This window comes from Mustela putorius, unplaced genomic scaffold (genome assembly GCF_011764305.1).
Source record: "Mustela putorius furo isolate JIRA1106 unplaced genomic scaffold, ASM1176430v1.1 tig00003859_pilon_pilon_pilon, whole genome shotgun sequence".
NCBI classification, from domain to species: Eukaryota; Metazoa; Chordata; class Mammalia; order Carnivora; family Mustelidae; genus Mustela; species Mustela putorius.
Window position 1 is genome coordinate 11,555,023 of NW_025422011.1, and position 16,051 is coordinate 11,571,073.

The 16,051-nt window shown below is 43.9% G+C and overlaps 1 long non-coding RNA gene across 1 annotated transcript in view; it reads right to left on the reverse strand.

Moving 5' to 3' along the window:
- Positions 1 to 335: 335 nt before the first annotated feature.
- The window catches only part of LOC101680967, a 31,593-nt gene continuing 15,877 nt past the window's right edge, over positions 336 to 16,051 (reverse strand). Inside the window, exons 3-5 of the long non-coding RNA XR_199696.3 lie at positions 6,642 to 6,738; positions 5,834 to 6,060; positions 336 to 1,582 (exon numbers count right to left, since the gene is read on the reverse strand). This is a non-coding gene — a long non-coding RNA (uncharacterized LOC101680967). The remainder of the gene's footprint in view (positions 1,583 to 5,833; positions 6,061 to 6,641; positions 6,739 to 16,051) is intronic.

The window sequence follows — 16,051 nt, forward strand, 5'->3', positions numbered from 1 at the left end:
GCCCTGGGACTCAATCCCAGGACCCTGGGATCATGACCGGAGCTGAAGGCAGAGGCTTTAACCCACTGAGCCACACAGGCGCCCCTACTGACAGACTCTTGATTTCGGCTCAGGTCATAACCTCAGGATCATGAGATCCAGTCCCACATCAGGCTCGGCACTCAGCAGGGACTCTGCTTGAGACTCTCTCTCCCTCTGCCCCTCCCTCCACTCATGTTCCCTCTCTCTCTCAAATAAATAAATCTTTAAAAAATATATAAATAAAAATACAAAGGAAAAAACAGTCCCTCCACCTTGAAATAAATTCATTCATTAACTATTTCTTTTGTGCTTGCTAAATGCTGTTCAAGTTGTTCAGACTAATTATGTATCCATTTTGTTCTTTCTCTATGCAAATATATATGCTGTTTTACACATCAGACTTATCTTGTATAATCTTGATAACCTACTGTTTTCAGCAATACGCCATGAACATTTTCCTTATCTCACTAAAATATTTTTTTAAACTACTCAGCCTCTATGGTTCCACTAACTAAACTATATTTTGGTTGTCCATTTATTTATGCCTCTTGCTTCATCTTCCAACAAAGTTCTTGTTTTTTTTTTTACCACTATATCTCAATGCTTAGAACAGAGGCAAATATGTGGTTGGCACACATTTAAAATGTGGTGAATGAGTAAGCAAATGAGTGAACAAATTTAACCAATCCCTTCTTAGGGGCCACTGAGGTTGCTTCTACTTCTTCACCATCAAAAAAAGTGCTATTGAGGGCACATATTGTATGGAGCACTGGGTGTGGTGTATAAACAATGAATTCTCGAACACTGAAAAAAATTAAATAAAAATTTTTTAAAATGCTGTTATATCAGTTAAGATTACTTTCAAATACAAATGACAGAAAATCTCCCAAAGTAATGCCTTAAAAAAGATTTAAAAGTTTCTCTTTTGCAAGAGTCCGGGAAGGTCCAGTGCTTTGCCTCCCATTGGCCTGGACTCCATTTCCAAAGTGACCTCACTGTTCAAAATGGCTGCTAAGTCTCTAGCTATACTCCAGTGAAAAACAAGGAAAGGAAGGGAAAAGAAGGATGCATTCCCCTTTTTAAGGAGCCTTCATGGAAATTCCATATACTCCTTCTGCTTCCTTTCTAATTAGTCATAATTTCCTCATGTGACTTTATGTAGTTGCAAGGGAGTCTGGGAAATGTAGTCTTAATATTGCAGCTAATATTCAGGGATACTGTTAATGAGGAAGGAAGGGAAAAAAATTGGGGACCACTAGCTGGGATGGCTCTTGAACTTAGGGATTGAATCCAGTCTCTCAAGCTAGCCCTTCACTAAGGTGACCCTTAGTGTTTTCTATCTGGGGGTTGGGTCAAGTCAATGTGGCTTCTTGGATCCAGGCCTGGGACCAGTGCACTGGAAGGTTTCAGAGACTTCACTTCTGTGCTATAAACTTCATCTTGCCAGTTGACACAGTCATCACCAAAGATTGACTCAATAAAGATGCCCCATTTCCCGGAGGATGTTTTTCCAATTAGTGCACAGAGGAAGTTCCAGCTGTGAGGACAGGAGTCCGGGTTCCTGAAATGCAATGATTATTAGTAACAATCAATCAAACAGCCTCATAGGACAACAGAGAGAAAGCCAGCTTTCAGGGATGCTATGTGGGACAAGGATGACGGGCTGCCTGTAACAAGAGGCGATGTGCCTCAACCACAACGTGGCCAAGCCCCTGAGACAGTGAGGGACTTTGTAACAAGGTTTTACTGCCTGCAGTAAAAATCCTGCCAAAACGCATTCAGGAACGTGTGGGGAGACGTGTATTCATTATTATGCCCCTAGCAGCTATCACAGGAAACCATCTGGGCTCCGTTGGCCTATAAATTTGCAGCTTGCAGTTGGGTGGGCTACAGGGAATCGGCCAAGCGGGAAGTCAAGGTGTGAAGTGGATCTGGCAAGTTCCACACACAGAGCTAGCTCAGAAACTCACCACTCCTGACACTTAATGTTTCTTTTTATTTATTTATTTTTTATCATGAAATGCATCACACCTACAGAAAAGTACACAAAACATAAATGCACACTTTAACAAATTATAAAGTGAGTTCCTACTCAGCAATCACCCAGGTCAAGAAATAGGACACTGCCGGCCCCCCAGAAGCCTCTCAAGGGTCTGCTCCTAAACATGCTGCCTTCTTCCGTACCTTCCCCAAAGATCATGATCCTGACTTTAATGAATATAACTTCCTTGCCTCATTTGACTGTTTTGTCACTTAGGGATTCACCCCCAGATGGTACAATTTACTTTGCCTGTTTTTGAACTTCACATTGTTGTGCAGAATCATAGAGTCCATATTCTTTTTGTGTCCGCATTCTGTGTTCCGTGTTATCATGTTAGACTTTATTCATCTTGCTCAAGGCTCTAGTTGTCTACATTCATTCCTGAATAGCTTCTGAACATTTGGGTTCTTCTCAGGTTGAGGTTACTACAGAAAATGCCACTCTGAGCATTCTCGTAAGTAAATCCTTGAGCACACACATATGCGTCTCCACAGCCAGGATTCTCAAACTTCAGCGTGCATGAAAATGAGCTTGTTAAAATGCAGATTCCTGGTCCTCCTCCCTGAAGATTTGGATTCAGCAAGTCTAGGGTAGTGCCCATGCATTTTCATTTTCAACAAATTTTGGGGTGTCAATGAGGCTGCCGATCCCTGGACCGCCTCTTGAGTAGCACTGGAGAGCTGGAGTTGGCCAACTGTAGCCTACAAACAAACTTGGCCCACCACCTTCTTTTGTATGGGCCGTGAGCTAAGAATGAGTTGACATTTTTAAATGGTTGGAAAAAATTCAAAGAAGAATAATATTTCATGACACATGAAAGTCATGTGAAATTCTCCTTTCAGTGTCCATCAGTAAAGTTTTATTGGCACACAGCCTTGTCAATTTCTTTGTGTATTGTATGTGGTTGCTTCTATGCTTAGTAGAGTTGAATGGATTCGGTAGAGACCGATTTACTTGTTGGTCTTTTACAGTATAATGTTAAGTGTATTTTTAAGTGTTTATTGGCTATTTGATTTTCTGGTCTAGGAAATGCTTGTTCAATTTTTTACCCTTTCGGGTTACCTGTCCTTTTCTCTACAGATTCTGGATACAATTCTTTTGTCGTTGATATGTGTTGCAAACACCTTCTCTCATTCTGGGGCTTGCCTTTTCATCTTATGATTGTGTATATGTGGGTTTTTTTTTTTTTAAAGATTTTATTTATTTATTTGACAGAGATCACAAGTAGGCAGAGAGAGTGGGGAAGTAGGCTCCCTGCTGAGCAGAGTGCCTGATACAGGGCTTGATCCCAGGACCCTTAGATCATGACCTGAGCCGAAGGCAGAGGCTTAACCCACTGAGCCACCCAGGCGCCCCATGATTGTGTTTCTAAATGAACAGAAGTTTTCATTTCAATGTAGTTCTAACTTATCAAACATTTTTGTACGTTGTTTAAGAAACATTTCCCCACCTTGAAATCATGAAAATGGTGTCCTTTATTTTTTCAAAGTTTTATTATTTTACTATTCACATTTAGGTTTTAGTTTACTTGAAATTGACTTTTTGTGCAGAATGTGGGGTAGGGATCTAATTCCATTTTGATGGATACTTAATTTTCCCAACACCATTTAGTGAAGGGCACTTTCCGCACTGTTGCATGAGGAAACTTTTGTCATAGAGCAAATATTTATGTGTAAGTGTGGGTCTGTTTATGGGCTCTTGGTCTTATTTTTCTGGTCTATTTGTCTGTCCTTGTACTAATACCACATACACTTAATTACTGTGGCTTTATAAGTGTTAAAAAACTAGTCTTTCCACCTTGTTCTTCTCTTCTTTGGCAATGTTTCAGCTATTCTTATCTCTAGAAGTTATTTTCCCCTTAATTTGTTCACAAAAAAACATGAAGCTGATGGACAGTGAGAAGTCAGAGACTAGTAGCAGGGTTGATTAGTACAACCTCTTCGGAAAGCAGTTTGGTAATACTCTGCTTATAGACCCTTTCTCTACCTATACCTCCCCCCAAAGGGCACATACTTTAACCCCTAATTCCATTTCTGTAAATCTAGCCTAAAGAAATATCCAAAACCAAAATTCAACACAGGGGGAAAGTTTTTGAGTTAACAAACAGACTCAGTGTCAGAGCTACATGTTGGAGGTACAATGAAGAAGAAACCTACCTTCCAGAAACTTCGAGTCTTTTTTTTTTTTTTTTTTGGCCCACAGCTATTATAGCTGGAAAATAGGATAAAGGATTCAGGTCTCCTTCAGGGAGACAGCCATATAAATAGAGCATTTTGATCCAGTGTGGTAAATGTTCAGAGAGAGGTATGTACAAACACTAAATGCACAGAAATGTTCATGCCAGCATTATTTATAATAGTGGGAAATTGAAAACAACTTAAATGTCAGCCAGTGGAGGGACAAAGAAGTAAATTGTGGCATATCCGTATGATGGACTATTTTAGAGTTATCAAAATAAAGACTGTGAATGGAATAAATGATTGGAGTATAACAATAAGCGATAAAGAACAAGACACCGCAAAGAAAAACCTTCCTGTCTGTGGAGAAAACAGTAAATGCATTGAAAAAAAAAAATACTGGAAGGACTATACCATCATGATAATAGTAGTTATGAATATGGGTGATTTTTTTCTTCTTTCTATTTCCCAAGCCTTTGGTAATGTGGTTATAGAAATTTAGAGGGAAAATGTAACTGAAACAGTCCTTACTCCTCACAGATTCCTTTCAGGACCTGCCCGTTTCAATCAATGTGCTAAAAGCTTTACATGTGGAACTTGTTTAGTCCCCAGAGCCCTAAAGGGATAGGTGTTTTGGGGTTATCATTTCCTCATGAAGGGAGGAGAAGGGGACAGAGAGGTGAAGAAACTTCCCCAGGTCACAAAGTGAGACGCAGAGTTGACACATGGACGTGAATCTGCCACAGTCTGTGGCCCTCGCCACGGCACCAGCCCACTTCCGCTTGCTTCAGAACATGGCAACTTATTTATTTATTTTTTAAAGATTTTATGTATTTATTTGAGAGAGAAAGAGAGAAAGAGAGAGGGAGAGGGTGAGAGAGAATCATGAAGCAGACTTGGTGCTGAGTGTGGAGCCCAATGTGGGACTCGATCTCATGACCCTGAGATCATGACCTGAGCGAAATCAAGAGTCCGACACTCAACTGACTGAGCCACTCAGGTGCCCCCGGAGCCGTGGCATCGTTCAGAGGGAACCAGACCACAATGGCTAAAGAGTGGCTCTGCTTAGAAGAGAGGAGGTTATGAGCCTTAGGACCCCTCCAGCCCAGCGATTCTGATTCTCAGCCCCGTGTCACTTTAACTAGCTGGGAGATCTTAGCTAGTGACCCAAACCTGCTGAGCCCCAGCTTATCCTTCTGATAAATGCAATCAGCAGACCTCATCTCTTAGGCTGTTGCATTGATTAATGAGATAATATATATCCCATGTCCTGCAAAAGGGAGGCACTTGTTAATTTATTCCCATCCACCCAAGGACACAGGAAACTTTAAAAAAGACAGACCCCAGCCTTTTCCTGTCGCTTGGCCTCTGGTTATTGTCCTGGGTGTAATGGAGTGGAAAACTCTATACATGGCTCCCTCTGACAGTGAATTTCTAATCTCAGAAAACTTAATGGTTTTTGTCAACCTGATTGTCCAGTGAGAGCGGATTAGGGGAATGACTTCCTTGTCACTGGAAAGTTGACTTGCTTCACAGCGTTTTTCCTGGTGCCGGTGGGAGGCGTGATCGATACTACACAGACCTAAATACTTACCTGTGGTCTGGGGACTGAGGACAAAGGTTGGACGTTCCATTTAAGTGCCTTAGCCATTTCCAAGTAGACCTGGGTGTGATGTGCATTAAGTGGTTTAGGCTGGTGACCCAGAGCTCTGCAGTGTGATGGGGCAGACCGGCAATCAAGCAGCTGCTTTCTCCTGACCAGTAAAGCAGAGGCCCGTCTGGCTCCTGCTGGATTTGTCTTCTCAGCTCCAGGTTCCCCATCTGGACAAAGGAGAGGGTCCATTAGTTACTGTCGGCACATGAGGGAAGGATGGCCTTGCTGGTTTCCGTATCAGGACTTTCCAGACACAATGTGCTGATGCACAAATGGACAGTGGCGACTCACTGAAATCTGGTTCCAAATCCCTCTCCACTGCCAGCTCTGGGCCAGGGGCACCTCTTGCATGAGGCATGTCCACAGTAGATGGAACTGTGAGACAGACCTCAACATGGGAGCGCCGGCCAGAATTTAGTTACCTAGGGGAACTCCTGCCCTGCCTAGGGGAGATCTCTCTCAGCCTGGGAGGGCAAAACCAAACCCTATTTTATTTGATGTCACTTTCTTGGGAACATCATCTCTGACCTTTTAGATGAGTCAGATTCCCTGACTTTCCCTTCCTGATGCTTACGCTAATTAGAAATGAATCCATGTCTAAATCAATTCCAATATAAGCTCCACGAAGTCAAAGACATTCGCCTGCCTGGTTCTCTGCTAATTCACAGCGCTCAGAACATTTTGGGCACAAAGTACGTGTTTGATAAATATTTGTTGAATATGTTAATTAATAAATTCATATAATTACCTGTTTATGCTCTGTCTCCCGTACTTGTCTAGAACTCCCATGAAAGAACTGGGTCTGTCTTATTCTCTCTTTGTATTCTTAGCACCCAGAACAAAACCTGTGAAAAGTAAAGTACTTAAAACTTTTTACATTGAATTAATGATATTAATTTTATTTAAGTAGTAAAACTGCAATATAGTTGGTTTAAAAAAAGAGGGTAAAGTAAAAGACCCATCTCCCGTTAATATCACCCCTCCTGTGTAACTCCTTTAATTATTTGCTATTTTTCCTTTTAAAGGTTTCCACTGTGTACTTTACACATAATTATAATCAGGTTATTTTCAGCACATGCATGTGCACGCGCACACGCAGAAACACACACATACATATCAACTGTCCGGGTGGCAGGGAGTTTTATTAATTTAAGAGCAGGAAGGGAGGCTTGGATGATTAACGTCTTTCTCATTGTTAAAATTAATTGTTGGTCCTACAATGGGATTGATAGCATCATGGGAACTGCTAGTGAGAAACATTTCTTTCTGAAGTTTCAAGTTTTACCCCTGAGGTCAAGGCAAATCTGGCTATGGAAAAAATTCACAGGTTGGAAATAACCCACAGGAAAATGCTTTATTTTTATGCTCGCAAGTCAGGGAAACTTGCTGTGGCCGCTTCTAAACATAAGCCTGTTATGCACACTGCAGTGGGCTTAGTGGCTCAGGGCTCATTTCTCAGCCTTTTTCATTTGGATCATTATGTGGAAATCAACCCAGTTTCTTTCCTTAAACCCCTAGTGATACATTGCCAACAAGTGATTCAACTGTAATTATAGAAGTGAGGAAACCACGGCGTAAGTTAAAAAACAAATCAAACCCCCACTCTATTACATTCAAAATACACTTCTAAACATTAAGAGGGGAAAGGTTCTACTCCTTGTAAGGACGGTCTATCATGATGGAAAGCCTCTTAATTGACAATGAGGAAAATCCATGCAAATTTCTTACTGACAAATAACGTGGGCAGGAAGTTGAATGAACAGTTTACTCATCTGTTGGTGGGGGAAACGCTTTCAGAGTTGGAAAATAGATACATCTTAATCTTGATCTTGACCTTTTGTCTTTTCCCCCCTGTTTCTTATCTGAAATAAAAAACAGGAGTTTTCTATTTCTGAAATATTCTGAAATAGAAAACAGGGGTGGGGAGGGGGAGATTTATTGGAGACGAATAAAACAGCACTCCTTCAGGATGTGGGTTAGTAGAAAAGCAGAGGAACTGGAGGCTAGTCTAGTTCTGTGCCCACCTTAGGGCGTAGGTTTTCCTAGAAAAACCCTGGCTATGCAAACACTTGGAAAAGCGTATGGTCAAATGTAGGTATTTATTTATTTATTTATTTACCTAAACAAGTAACTTTTATTTTATTATTTTTAAATTTTTATTTATTTGTTTTAAAGAACTCTCCACACCCAAAGTGGGGCTTGAACTCTTAACCCCAACTACTGACTACTGAATGAGCCAGCCAAGCATCCCTCAAATGCTTTTAAAATGAGGTCTAAGTCTCCATAGTGCGGGAGGAAGCCATGCTCTTGGAAAGCCCTGGTGAGGAATTTCCGCAACCAAACTCCAGCCACCGTGGAGAAAACAAGCTGAGAATAAGAACCCAGGACTTTTCAAATATTGGAGGCCCCAGAGATAAAGAGAATGCAGTTTTCTTAAGCATACAAAGGATTGCCAAAGAGGTGCTTAATAATAGCTGAGTTTAATGGGAAAGAACATCTCCATCTGTTTCTACTTCTTAAAAATTTCCTTTCTTATGATGTTGATATATTATTGAAACTCAGATGGTGAAATAAAACAACTTATGCAAAAATTCTAAGACAATTAGCTTTCTAGGGCAAAATAATAAGTTCTATCTCACTTTCACCAGTTGTTAACTGAAACTGCTGGGTCTGATAAACATTAATAGTCTCTTTCACAGGCTCCATTTCTTTTTATCTTATTGAATTCATTTCTTCACTCCACAAATACTCATTGACTATCTGGCTGAATGTACAAGAAAGAAATAATTAGCTTCCCCAGAGCTGGTCTTCTAGTCTTAACTCTATTGTGCATCGCGAAGATCCACAAGAAGAAACTAAAGAAGGAATTGCAAGATCAAAGTGCCCTTTGGAATTCAGAAAAGAACATCAGAGGCGGTAACAGTGATTGTGGACTCTAGGTTTTCCTCTCTTTCCTGGGCACACAGACGGAGGACATTTCAGTTGCCGTGCCTTTAGCTATGGTCACAGAACTGAACTCCAGTCAATGGAATGAGATGTTACATTCGTCACTTTCAAGCCTGACCCATAAAAGCCTCCCACACAAGGATGAGCTCTTTTGCTCATCCAGCTGGCTGAAATTGAAAGGAGCTCATGTGTTGAAGATGACGGAACCTCCATCAGCCTGGATCCCTGCGTGACCGCACAGAAGCCTGCCCTGTTCCCCCATCCAGGGCTAGTAGGAGAACACAAAATACATTTCAGTTATGTTGAGTCATTATACACTGGGAAGTGTGCTGTTTCAGGGGTTATCCTAGTTTAACTAATACATATGGCAACTAGGTCTTCAAATTTGGGGCCCATAAGAAGGAACAGTAGAGAGAGATTGAACAGCGGCAGACGCTTTTAGTATTTGTCATAAAAGGTTTCAAAGGGCTTGGGGTTCTCATTCTGATGATCTCAGGGGCGTGCCTTCTTGTAGGATCATCTTTATACTATTCTTGGCCTTAGTTCTTCCATGCAAAAGAGAGTTTTTATGTATACATATATAGATAAATACGGATACAGATGTAGATATAAATATATAGATACAGATTTTTTTAAAAGACTTTATTTATTTATTTGACAGACTGAGATCACAAGTAGGCAAGGAGAGAGAGGGAAGAAGGCTCCCTGCTGAGCAGAGAGCCCAATGTAGGACTCGATCCCAGGACCCTGAGGTCATGACCTGAGCAGAAGGCAGAGGCTTTAACCCACTGAGCCACCCAGGCGCCCCAATACAGATTTTTTTAAAGGTGAAGTATAACCATTATGGTCCAAAAGGATAGCAACCTACTGAACTCCTTCAAGGGCAAATGGAGATGTGAAAGCAGAATCTAAGGCATCAGGAGGAACCTGGTTTTCTGTATGTGCTCCACCAACCCAAGCCTGTTAGGGGGCCCACAGTAATGTCAGACACCTGCCCCTTGAGCCTTACCCCAGCCCTGGGCCAATGGGAGCGTGGCCTCCGAATAAACCAGGAATTGACCATCTATATCATTGTGCGAGTGGGCTCTGGAAATAGGTTCTCTTCAGCAGTCTTAGCCTTCGGTTAGGATGCCTTGTTTGAAAGCGATAATAAGCCAAACCCAACTGATTGAAACTAATAGGGAATTTACTGATAAACGCAAGTGCAAACCCCAGGGGCAGGAGGTTAGTGGATTCTAGGACGGCAGCGATGACATTATGACCTGGTCTCCCTCTGCTTCTCCTCTTTGTTCAGCTCTTTTTCATCCTTCAGACTCCTCTCTACATGGTGACAAGACGGCTACAGCCACCATCAGCTCCCTAAGGTGACCGGTCTGCTTCAAGCCAATCTCATTGGCCAGGGAGGCGGAGTGCAGTGATTGGCCAGTTGGGGTCACATGGCCTACTCAGGAGGCTGGATGTGAGGACTTTTTGTGGAGCTTAGAGTATGGTGGAGGGGGCTTCCCAAGGTAATATCAAGGGCTATTACCCAAAATAAGGAGATGGGTGCCAGGAAGGCAAACTACCCTGGGTAATTCAAGTCAAAGTGCTATGCTATACCTTTATGTTTCTTTGCTCTCTGTGGTGCTAACGCACCTCCCTGACTTTTTTAGAACCTGGGGAGGGGAGACTGGAGCCCTAGCTCGAAACTCCAGCTGCAGGCTACAAATGCTGTCCCACTTGCATACACCCTCACTTAGGGCTGGTTTCTAGGCTTTCCTAACCTGATGTGGGCTCCATACCCACAGGAGGTGTGTTGAGGGTAGGCGGGGTGGGGACAGCAGCTTTGGGCACTTGAGTAGAATTCCTCTTTTTTTTTTTTATTTCTAAAAAATATTTTATGTATTTATTTGAGACAGAGAGAGGAGCTGAGTAGGGAAGCCAAGCAGGTACCCCAATTCGGGACTCATCCCAGGACCCTAGGATCAAGACCTGAGCTGAAGGCAGCCGCCAAACTGACTGAGCCACCCAGGTGCCCCTCTTTAGCAGAATTTCTGCCTATGCATTTTGCAGTTGGATTCTCTTACTTCTCCGCTGTCTGATCTCTCTTGTCGCCCATCTCCCATACACAGTCTGCCTGCCCCATCGGGCTGGGCTCCTTGGTTTTCAGCATCTGCCTAAATTCCACTTAGGTTGTGCTCATGCTCCTTTGGACTTAATTGTCAAGTTCCCAAGAAAGAAGTTTCCATCCCGTTGGTCTGGTGGTGTTTCTGGTTCCTACTTTCCCTCTTCTCCCAACCTCAGTCCCACCTGCTCACACAGGCAGCCCTGCTCGGCAGTCATCTGGAGAATCCATCGGACCCTGTAGGCTCATCAGATGTGAGGGTTGGAGAATAGCAACAGTCAAGCGTCCTCTGGACCTCCTCAGGCCAGGGGAACATGCTCCAGAATTGTGCTAGAACTCTGACCTTGTGACTCTCCTCTGGCCTTGGAAAGTGGGAAGACTGGTGCTGTTTGTAGCTCTGAGAATGAAATCATTTTTAAAGCACATGTCTGTAGCTAATCAGTGCACAGGCCTGAAAGCCACTCATGGACAGAAAACATCTTGAGTCCTGACCTATGTGGAAAAAAGGAGAGGTATTGTGGGATCTCTCTCCAGGTATCTGGGATCTCTCTTTCCCAGAGATCCATGGGAGGAGCCATCCTTCATGGCTCCTATCATCAATCTTGTGGAAATTCAGGATACTTCAGTGGGTGGTCCCCCATGAAAACCTTCTTAAAGAAATTTTTGGATCTTAGAAAAAAAGGGAAATGTCTTCCTATTTGGAGATTGGTGAAAATAACAATAATGATAATGGCTGATAACTACTGAGCCATTTCTTTGTTCCAGACTAGGTTAGAAACTTTTTCTATATCTCACTGCACTGAATCTTTACAACACCTGCATGAGATGAGTATTATAACCCTTACCCTTTATAGATAAGAGAATGAAAGCGTGAAAAGGCAAAATAATGTGTCCATGGTTACACACCTAGTAAGTGACAAAAACTAGGGTTCCAACACAGCTAGTCTGACACTAGGGGCTGTGCTTTTCACCTCTACATTATAGGGCTTCGTTTTAGAAGAGGCTTAGGTCATATAAAGGGCTTATACAGAGCAAGGGGCAGTCCCAGGTAGAACACTTCAAACCAAGCAGAAGCATCACCGAGAGCAGGCAATAGGCTGTCAGGCTGGTCCTCACCTAAAGATCAGGCTCAGCCACTGTCCCATGCAGGGAGAAAGCAGGAGCACCAGCACTCAGAATCAGATTGCCAAGGTCAGAATAGCACAGGAGGCCTGAAGCTGGGTGGTCAGGGCTGGAGAGGAAGGTGATCTGCAAGGAAGAAATTGACCTGGCTCATTTCGTGCTGGTGTTTCCCTCCTGTGTGTACGCTCGCTCATCGCTCGACCCCTTTGTACTCATAGACTCTGGACCTCAAAGCGTCAAGCAGAGACTTTGCAGTAGGTTGAAGAGGGAGGCAGAGGTGGTCAGCTGGGGCGTGAGAGACGCATGGAAGTATTTTCTGCACAGAGCGCACCCCCGAGGGACCACGCAGTACCTGGGGAACTCACGGAGACTGAAGGTGTATGGCAGAAGAGAGAAATAGGAAGCAAGAAAATGAGAATGAAAAGAGGAAGGAGGGCAAGGGTGGAAAAACAGAAATGGACGTGGCCGAAGGTCAGACTCATGCTTTGACGATGATTGCTGTCTTTCCTCGGTGCTGCCTGTGAAGGAAGAGGAGGACCTGGGTGGGGCGGCGGGGGGCGGGGGGGACAGGCTGTGCCTTTCAACCTGGGCTTCCTTCCCCTATTCTGTCCACTCTTTTTAATGCAGTTTTGAGTACAAAATGTCTCTCCCTAGGCAGGAAGAGCTTCAGTAATGAGATGCCCAGAGTTAGTCATGACACTCAAACTTCTTGCTGGAAAGAAATATATATATTTTTTTTATGTCATCATAAAACTACCCAGCTCACCTAGGTCTGCTGTGGAAATGGTGGCTCCGAGGACAGAGGGGAGATGAGAGCCTTCGACCTGGAGTTAAGGCAAAGGGGAGGGTTGGGGACACCTTCTCTCTCCCAGCCAGTGTTAAACTGGCCTTTCTGCTGTGCCCGAGTTAGTGGGAAGTGACACATGGCCGTTAGGGAGGAAAAGGAGGAGTCAAATGGGGGTTCCTGGCTTGGTCCAGTCACACCCAGAGGAATGAAGCCTGTGCAAGCGTCCCAACGACAGGTTCTCCCTCTGGGGAAGGAGAAGGAGGTGTGGGTGCAAAGGGCCACACATCCATGAGCAGCTGCCCTGAACCCTCATTTCCCCGGAGCGACTTTTCCAAGCTCCTGTCCTATAGTTCTATGAAGCCAAGGCTGGTCTGCCAGGCTCCGTCCCCAGACCACTCCCTCAAAGCAGAGGCAGGAAGACCTCTGGCCAAATGTTGCTTGGTCATTTCTGAGTCATCTTGGATGACGGCCCATCTCCAAGCCTCTGTTGCCTCATCCGAGAGCTGGGGGAAATAGTGTCCATCTACCCGTGCTCCGAGGCTCAGAGAAGGTGAACACAGTGCACCACCTGCAAAGCTCAAAGCATTTTATGTACAGATATATTACACAGTCGTTACTCACGGAGCCTACATGATAGTGTTCAGGAAACTTTTCCTTCCAGAGATGCAGCTCTGAAGGTCTTTCTCACCTAAGCCCTGGAGACACAGAGACGAATAAGGCAGGTGACTGCCCTCCAGGGCACACGACGAGCAGGTGAGACAAGAGAGGCAAACATCTGATTAGAATCAGTGAGATGAATGTGCCACTCTGGAAGCTCTCAAGAGAAAACAGTATCTACCCAGGGGATATTGGAGGTCAGCGTATGACCTGGGTAGTGATTGGTAAAGGAGGGACATTTTAGGAAGAGGGGAGCCCATGAACAAAAAGTAGGGGGACTTCACATGACCCAGAATATTGGGAACATGATGAATGGTCTGAAGGGTTGGAGAGGGCGGCCCACGATGGGAGCAGCAAGAGGGAGGCAAGGAAGGTAAGCTGATCAAAACTTAGAAGTGGCTAACAGAACTGAAAGGAATCCCATAGAACAACACAAGAGGATATTTTGCAATGGAAACGTTCCATATTGGCACTTTCCAATATGGCAGCCACTGGCCACATGTAACTATTGAACATTTAACATGTAGCTAGTATGACTGAGGAATGAAATTTTTAGTTTTATTTCATTTCAATATACATTTAGACAGCCCTGGATGGCTGGTGGCTACGAAACTGGAGAGCTCAGCCATTGAACTTCTGATGGCAACTTTAAGTGTGTGGATGGACCCCTTAATGCCCTACCTCGGGCAGTTCCGTAAAACAAGAGCTCCCACGCCGGCCTTTGTCATGGTTGTGCCATCAATTGTAGGAGCTGGGTTGAGATACAACCTGTTTCCTAGTCTCTAAGCTATACATCTGCCTAGAGGAAGGCGGGCAGCCTCTTCCACTTCTTCCTAAGGCATCACGTGGGCTGGCAGCCCCGCTTCCGGCTTCCTCTATGCTCCTGCTTCCTGGGCCAGGTGAGCACACCTGGGGAGTGACTCAGGCCCGGCATGCTGGGTGTTGTCTGTTACTGGTAGCGTTGGTCAAAGTTGGTGGGCTGATTTGGACTTTTTTGCTGTTGTTTATTTTTAATTTTTTAACTTTTAAAAAAGATTATTTATTTATTTATTTCTGAGAGAGCAAGAGCCAATACAAGTGAGGGGACGGAGAGAGGGAGAAGCAGACTCCCTGCTGAGCCGGAGTCCCATGTGGGGCTCCATCCCAGGACTCTGGGATCATGATCTGAGCCTAGGGCAGATGCTTAACCCACTGAGCCACCCAGGTGCCCCCCCCCGCCCTTTTTTTAAAGATACACAGTGTTGGCCCAGGCAGGGTTTAAAAAATATTTTTGAATTATTAGCCTACATTTAAAACCAGGTGAATTCTCTCAGAAATCCAGAATTGCTATCTTTTCTGGTCCTGTAAATCCACCAGGCAGCAAGGACCTGCAGCAAAGTAGTGCCTGATCTGGCCGCAAAGAGCAACAGAGGGGGTGAGAGAGGTGGAAATCTCAGAAACTTCTCAGCTAAAGCCATCAAACTGGATCCCGAAGTTACAGAAGCTGCTGTTAATACATCCTTTTCATAATTCATAATTGCTTATTTATAAGGACTTGAAAGTTTCGGTGTGTAGAGGAATAAACAAAATAAAGATCTTTGAGATTGGGGCGCCTGGGTGGCTCAGTAGGTTAAACCTCTGCCTTTGGCCTGGGTCATGATCTCAGGGTCCTGGGATCAAGCCCCACATCTGGCTCTTCAGGGAGCCTGCTTCCCCCGCCCTCTCTCTCTGCCTACTTGTGATCTCTCTCTGTCAAATAAACAAATAAAATCTTAAAAAAAAAAAATCTTTGAGATCATTTGGTTGAGCCGATTCGTTTTACAGATGAACGCTGTGGTCCCAAACCACAGCAGCCTGCAAATAAAGGCTTGGAGGTAGGAACCCAGCAGGATTTGATGAACTCCCTCAGTTCCTGCTTTGGGAGGGCTCCAGACCTGTCCACCCCTCCCCTCAAGGCCTCAATAGTCTGGGGAGCAAATCCCCAGGAATGTTTTGTGGACTCACACATGCTGAGGGCACAAAAACGTTTTTGCTATCCAACACGTAATAGGCATTCAAGGAATGGGTTCGATGAATGGATGTGTGAGAGAGTCTGTGAATGACTTTAACATTGGACCCAGTTTCCTTCTACATATTATTATCTTCAGTATATAATCTACTTCAATTCCTATTAATGAATCTGGACAAAATACTAATATCTGTTTTAGTTAGAATCTGTTCTCTTAAAAACAGATACAAGGCAAGGTTGCTTTGATTCAGAGATGTGGATTAGAGCGTCAGGCTTCTATTTTTTTTCTGGATATATTTTGTAGTCTCGTAAAGTACTAATATTTTTATTGCCTCCAAATAAAAACTAAGCAAAGTTTAACTGTTATTCCATGGAAAACCAAGAAAAAAAAAGATTGGGTAGTGTTGTCTGAAACCAAGGCAACCAAAACTGGCCCTTTCCACAGGGTTTTTGTGAAGCGATCAGGGCCATCTTTGATTACAACCAAACAGCTGGCCCCAGGACCTTGTGTCTTGCTGGTCTGCAGATGTTTCAAGGAAAAGCCTTTGATGCAAT